Consider the following 7,800-nt stretch of genomic DNA (forward strand, 5'->3'; position numbering starts at 1 on the left):
CCACCGTTGCATATGTTTCTTCAAAGTTCAAACCCTCTACTTGAGTGAAACCTTGAGCAACTAACCTTGCCTTGTTCCTTGTCACCACTCTATTCTCATCTTACTTGTTGCGGAAGACCCACTTGGTACCAATGACATTGGTATCGGGTCGTTCCACCAAAGTCCACACTTGGTTTCTTTCGAAGTTATTGAGCTCATCTTGCATGGCCATCACTCAATCCGGGTCTCTAAGTGCTTGTTCTACCTTAAGAGGCTCCAAAGAGGAAACAAACGAGTAATATTAACAAAAGTTTACTAAATGTGAATGAGTTGTTACTCCTTTTCGAAGACTCCCAAGGATGTTATCAACGGGATGATCATGTTGTATTGTTTGCCTTAGCCTTGGATGCTCAATGGCCTCTTGCTCATCTTCTAGATCTTCATCGTCATCTTGCTCAAATATGGGTTGTAGGTTTTGTCCACGAGCTGGAGTCGAATCAGCTGCTACTGACTGTGTAGGTGTGGCACTATCGTGCTCTAGAGTTGCAGCAGGTGTTTGCTGCAGTGTAGCATCAGGTACGTCAGTGGAAATTGGTGCAATAGCAACTTGAGGAACCACCACTTTAGTGACCTCATCTTCTTGTGGTCGAATATCACCAATAGCCAATTGCTTGTTTGCTTCACATGGTGGATCCTCCTTTCCTACAACACTTGAATCAATTTGCTCCACTTGAGAGCCATTAGATTCATCAAATGTCACATCTATCGCAACCTCAACTCTCCCGAAGGTTTTGTTGAAGACATGGTAGGCATGCTCATTTGATCCATAACCAAGAAGAAAACCTTCATCAACTTTAGGTGCAAACTTAGAGATTTTTAGTTTCTTGTTAAGTATGAAACACTTGCACCCAAACACTCTAAAGTAAGACACCTTAGGCTTGTTACCGGTTAGAAGCTCATATAAAGTTTTCTTCAACTTCTTGTGTAGGTAGAGGTAGTTGATGGCATGACAAGCGGTGTTTACGGCGTCACACCAAAAGATGTCCGGCGTCTTGTACTCATCTAGCATTGTCCTTGCTATGTCAATGAGTGTACGGTTCTTCCTCTCTACTACACCATTTTATTGAGGGGTGTATGGAGTTGAAAACTCATGCTTGATGCCCTCTTCATCAAGAAACTCCTCAACTAGAGTATTCTTGAATTCGGTCCCATTATCGCTTCTCACATTCTTGATGGAAAGACCGAACTCCTTTTGAGCTCTTCTAACAAATATCTTTACCTTCTCTTAAATTTGGCACTTGTCATGCAAGAAAAATACCCAAGTGAAATGAGAATAGTCATCAACAATAACAAGACCATATTTGTTACCCCGATGGTTGCTTGGTGGTCATGATGCTCTTTGGTGGGTGAGGTGCTCCAACTTGCTTTCTGGCTTAACAAGCGTTACAAATCCTATCTTTCTCAAAGTGAACATTTGTTAGTCCAAGAATGTGTTCATCTTTTAGAAGTTTGGCCAAGTTCCTCATCCCAACATGGGCTAGTCGGCGATGCCAAAGCCAATCCATGCTAGATTTTATCACTAAACAAGTCTCAAGCTTAGCTTTACTTTTGTTGAAATCAACTAAGTAAATCTTGTTCTTTAATTGACCCATAAAGATAATAGAGGAATCCTCCCTTCTAAAGACTTCCACACCCTTATCCGAAAAGAGATAATTGTAGCCCATCTCACACAATTGAGAAACAGACAACAAATTGTAACTCAACGGATCAACATGCAATACATTTATAATTGAATGCTATAGGGTTATAGCAACTTACCAAGACCAATCACGTCCCCCTTTGAATTATCTCCAAAGACAATATTTTTATTTGAGTGCATCATTGGGGAATATGATGAGAACATACATCCACTATCAAGCACCCAACTTGATCCACCGGAGGAGTATGCCTACAAAACAAGTTTAGTTGCTAGATTTAGGTCCCTAATTTGACTTGGGGCCTTGCATGTTAGTCACAAGAATCTTAGGAATCCAAATAGAAGTATTCCTATATATGTTGGTTTCCTTTCCAACATATTTTGCAACCAATTTCCCACTGTTGTTGTTCCTCAAAACAAAGCATGATGTCAAGATTTGTCGAGGTGCATAAGTCTTTGGTTGATAGGCATACTTATTCTTGGTGGCCCACTCTGGTTCCTTAGTCTTCTGGAAACTTATTTCTCCTGGTACACCTTCTTCTTGGGCTTAATTTGATCAGGAACATAATTGGTAGTCTTCCCATTTTTGTGGGGCGTAGCACTGCTGCCCTTTACTATAGCACTGCTGAAAGGTCCTTGTTTAGTTTTGGTAATTGAGTGACAACTTAGGTGGACTAATTGTGTTTATGTGAGATACACAGGTGATTAGTCCACAAGTACATGTGTGTGAGCAACATATGCCATGGAGGTGAAAATGGCTTGGAGATGTTGCAAAGCTCACACATGTGATGATAAAGGAGCTTAAATGCACATGAGACATGACATTGAGTCATGTGATCAAGGTAGAGAAGATCAAGACAAGACTTGGCTTGATGGACCGGTTGCAAGCGTGAAGGGCAAGTCGAAGGCTTTGGAGTGATGGACCGCGTGGCGGTGAAGCTTGAGCAAGACTTGGCGCCAATGGACGATGGCAATGGTGAAGAGCAAGTAAAGTCAAGATCGATGAACCAATATGATCATGTGATGATATGAAGTGGATCATATCATTGTTGATCGTGTTGGTGCATGTGTTGCATCGACATTGGAGGAGATGGAATGGAATGCGCAAGGCAAAGGTATAACCTAGGGCATTTCATTTCACCGGTCATAGGTGTGTAGAGAAGTTTATGACCGGGTTTAGGATAGATGGCCGTACTATCAAGAGGGGCAAACTTGTTTGCATATCGGTCATCTAGTGCCACTCGAGTGATCTAACTTTGCATTGTCGCTAGGATCGAGTGGCGTGGCAAGTTGAGTGGCTAACATCCTTTGGGAAATGATTGTGAAAATGCTAACACACTTACACATGGTGGTGTATACTTGGTGGTGTTGGCACATTTACAAAGGAGGTGGTGTTTGCAGGGGTGAGATGGGTTTGGGTCCCTCTCTCCCTCCCACCGAGCTTGCGAGGCGGGATTCGGCGCTTTCTGGAAAATGGAATGCCTATTTTCTATTGCGCCGGATGCAAGTTCTTGTGGTTGGCACATTGGAGCAAGGGTGAAAAAGTTAGAAGTGAAAACGAGTTGATCACGAAGATGCTGGCGTCGGTCAACTGACCGAACGCTGGGTCTGAATGCACCGGACGCTGGCAGGTTGCGTTCGGTTAGGCTAACGATCGATGACGCAGAAGCTGGAGTGTGACCGGACGCTGGCTGCGTCCGATCAAGTGTGACCAGATGCATCCGGTCGAGGTCGGTACCTTACTAGAAACGACCAGACGCTGGGGGTTCAGTGTCTGGTTAGTTATAGCTACTGCGTCTGGTCAGGTCAGTGACCGTTGGAATCAGGACACGTGGCCGTCTGCGGGCGACTGGACGCTGAGGTCCAGCGTCCGGTCAACACGACCGGAGCGTCCGGTCGACCCGACCGTTGCCCAGTGAAGGGGTAACGGCTAGTTTAGCCCTTGGGGCTATAAATAGAAGTGGCCTTCGGCCATGGCTGGTGCTGAGCACCTTGGGGGACTTTATGTCTATGCTTGAGAGTGCTTAGGAGCCCTCCATCTCACACATATTTGATAGCGATCATCCGATTGTGTGAGTGAGCGATTCTAGTGCAATTGCATCGTGAGGTTGCATCGAGTGGCACTAGGTGATCAAGTTGCAAGCCAGTGGTGCTTGTTACTCTTGGAGGTTGCCACCTCCTAGACGGCTTGGTGGTGGTCTCCGTCGAAGCACGCAAGAAGCTTGTGCGGCACTCCGGAGAAGTACTTGTGAGGGGCACTTGTGCTCGCCCCACGGGAGTCGCGAAGAGCAACTTTAGTAAAGCGTGTCATTGAGCTACCCTCACTCAAGGGGTAGGTTCTTGCGGCGCCCGACGTGCGGGCTTAGCGGGTGATGCTAATTAGCCGCCGAACCACCAAGTGAGCGGTCGACACAACGGGGACTAGCGTGTTGGCAAACACGTGAACCTCGAGAGAAAAATCATCGTGTCAACCTTGTTCTTCCCGTTGGTTTGCATCCCCATTACATAAGCTTGCAATTACTTTTATACATATTAAGCTTGTGTAGTTGCTCTTGTAATTAGATAGCTTGTGTAGCTTGCTAATTACCTTCTTGCTTGTGTAGCATAGAAGTAGCTCCCTTGCATGGCTAATTTGGTTTGTGTAACCTTGTTAGTAACATTACTTAGTTTGTGTAGCTAAGTATTTATGCTCTCTAATTTGGCATTGGTTGCCTTGTTATTGAGCATTGCTAGTGAGCTTAGTTGGCTTTGTGCTTTTGCTTACTAGCATGTGTAGGAGCTCCCTTGTTGCTTAAAGTACTAGTGGCATAGGTTTGTGTGACCTTGCTCCTAGAATTGTTTAGGAGAGCTCTAGCTAGCCTGGCACCTTAGTTGCATAATTAGTATCTTTGCAAGGTGCTAGTGAACATATATAGTGGGGTATAGTCTTGGCTAGACCGATAGTTTTAATTCCGCATTTGTATCGGTTAGCCGACACGTTTAAGTTTTAGAAAAGACTATTCACCCCCCCTCTAGTCGCCATCTCGACCCTTCAACTGCCACTGTGCATCACTGCTGCTCAGGGACGCTGCACTGCCATGGTCTGTGCAGGCTGATCTATACCAATTTTGCCCTTCCTCTCAAACTGCACACACTCATAGCCATTCACTATTCTTCTTCCATTTGTTTTGGCTCCTTTTGTGTGTCTAAGCCCATGCTTGATTGAGAGATGCCTTCCTTGCTTGAATTGTGGCCCTTTTGATTCATCAACCTTCTTGTCATTGGATTGGGTCACAATTATCCACCCTTTTTCAATGACTTCATTGAGCCTAGCAATCTCCTTTCTCATAACTTCCATGTTTGCAAGGTTAGTGGAATAGGCATTCAAATCAAGATTAAAACATTTTCCACAACCTTGACTAGTGGAGGGAGTAGAGGTTTCCTTTGCCTTAGTGAGATGTGAGTTGCTATCCCAAAGAATGCTATATTGCATCTCAAGTTCTTTATGCTTTTCATCTAAGTCACAATACTTTTTCTTGAGAGCTTTATTTGCTTTCTTTGTGATAGCATGGCCTTCTTGCTCTTTGGTCAAAGCCTTATGCAAGGATTCCATCTCACTTCTCTCTAATGCAAGAGCTTCTTTGCTAGCAATATAGAGATCATCTTGTTGGATAAGAGTCTCTTCTCTAGATTCTAGCTCGGCTTGGACACTCTCTAGATCCTCTATTAGCTTAGTGATGAATAATTTGGTCTTTCCATCCAAATTTTTAGTTATCATGTTTATTTCTTCATCACTAGATTCATCGTCACTAGAGCTATCACTAATATCACTACTAGAGATATCACTAGGAGGTGGAGGAGATTTGGCCTTTGATTTAGATTTTACCTTCTCACCCTTTGCTATGAGACAAATGTGAGGAGAGTAGTAGTCATCATCGGACATGTCATTGAAGAGCCTTAGTGTAGGGGATGACTTGTGAATAGCAATAGTTGCAATCTTCTCATCCTCTTCACTTGTGCTTTCTTTAGTTGAGTCCCATTCATGCCCAATGTGAGCCTCTCCCATGTACTTCTTGCTCTTTCTATGGTCGGCCTTCTCCTCTTTCTTCTCCTTCTTGTATTTATTGTCCTTGATCTCATATGGACACTTGGCAATGAAGTGATCGGTGCTTCCACAATTGTAGCATATCCTCTTTTTCTTGTTTGGGAAGCTTCTCTTCACTACCTTGTAGCCTTGCTTCCTTAGCCCCTTGTGATACCTCTTCATAAAGATAGCAACATCATCAACTTTCTCATATTGATCATCATCATTTTCACTTTCACTTGACGATGGTGTGGTCTCTACTCTTTCTTGAACTTGCTTGCTTGCTTTGGGCTTGCTAGTTGAAGATTGTTGGTTGATCTTGGACTTGCTTGTAGAGCCTTGCTTGTTTGATTTGTTGGCCTTGAGAGCTACATCTTTGATCTTGATGCCCTCTAACTTTGCTTGCAATTCTCCAAGTTTCTTCCTCTCATTTGCTTCTTCTCTTTGCATGTCAAAGGTCAAGATCCTCCCAAGTACATCATTTGGTGTGAAGTACTCAAACTTCTTCTTGTCTCTAATTAGAGTGACTACGGTTTCCTTTCTAGGTGAATAAGCTTCCAACATAATCTTGATAACTTTATGATCATCTAGCTCATCACAACCATAGCCTCTAATCTTGCCCACCATTGTCATAAACCTATCAAACATCTCTTGTGGCCCTTCTCCATCCAAGATAACAAATTGGTTTAGCTTAGACATCAACAAATCAATTCTTGCCTTTCTCACTTTGTCAACCCCTTCATGTGCAAGATGCAAAGTATCCCAAATTTGCTTGGCAACATCCACACCAATCACTCTATTGTACTCATCACCATCCAAGGCACTAAGTAGCACACTAGTAGCTTGACCGTTGAGGTGGATGATTCTCATTTCTTCCATGGTTGAATTCTTGGGATCAACCGGTGGCTCAAATCCATTGCAAACAACCTCCCAAATGCCGGTATGAAGACCTATAAGATAGGCTCTCATCAAGTGCTTCCACTTGATAAAGTTAGTCCCATCAAAATGAGGAAACTTGCCCACGGGCACATTGATGAAAGGCTTGCGATCATGGTTAGTCATAGACATAGAATAATAGTTAAAGGATACGGCGGCATATTTGTTATCATCATTCTTCTTGCTCTTTCCTTTCTTGTCCTTCTTGCTATGCACTTGGTAGGACTCATCATCATCACCATCTTCAGAGCTGCTAGATAGCTCACTTGAAGATGCATTGGAGGCTTTTGCTTCTTGTTCCTTCTTCTTTCTTGCTTCTCTTCTATTTCTTCTAGCTTCTCTCTTGAGTCTTCTTTCTTCCTTTCTTGCTTTCTTCTCTTCTAACTGCTGCTCCTCTTTCTCTCTTGCTTCTCTTTTCTCTTTTCTAGCTGCCCTTCTTCTTCTTTCTTCTTCATTTTAAGCTTTTTCGACATCGGTTGCCTCTAGCTGTGGGAGCGTGGAGTTGCTCGCTGTAGAGGTGCTAAGCTCACTGCTGTCGGTGTCATGCAGCCCAACGCCCTCTAGATCGATGTTGATGGGCTTCACAACACCGGATCCTCCTCCGGGCTCCATGCCTCACGCGGTGAAGTGCGCACGTGGTAACCTGCTCTGATACCACTTGTAGGATCTCTGGTTGGCCTAGAGGGGGGGGTGAATAGGCCTGTCAAAATAAACACTCAAACTTTTATCAAATTCACCCTGTGGCACTGCCGCTCTAGAGGGCGGCATTGCCGCACCTGCAGACAACTTTGAGTCACAGTTCAAAAATCATGAATAAAAACTTAGATCGGAGAAATTTCCTAGCTTATTGCAGGTATGACAATCACAGATCAAAAAGCTAGAAGTGGTAGAAACATCACACACAAGTAGATCGACTAAAAAAACCTAGAAATCACCTCAACCACAATATGTCATGCAAGTAATGTAAATCAAGCACAAGTGACACAATGATGTATCCCATGGTTCGGCTCGCCACCAAGGTTTGCCTACCTCCACGTTGTTGAGGTTAGCCACTAAGGCTTAGAGCTTTCCAGCCTTTCCTCGTTCTCAAGTCAAGAGACTTAACTCTTGAGATGAGGGGTGAGTT

This window comes from Miscanthus floridulus, chromosome 18 (genome assembly GCF_019320115.1).
Source record: "Miscanthus floridulus cultivar M001 chromosome 18, ASM1932011v1, whole genome shotgun sequence".
NCBI lineage: Eukaryota > Viridiplantae > Streptophyta > Magnoliopsida > Poales > Poaceae > Miscanthus > Miscanthus floridulus.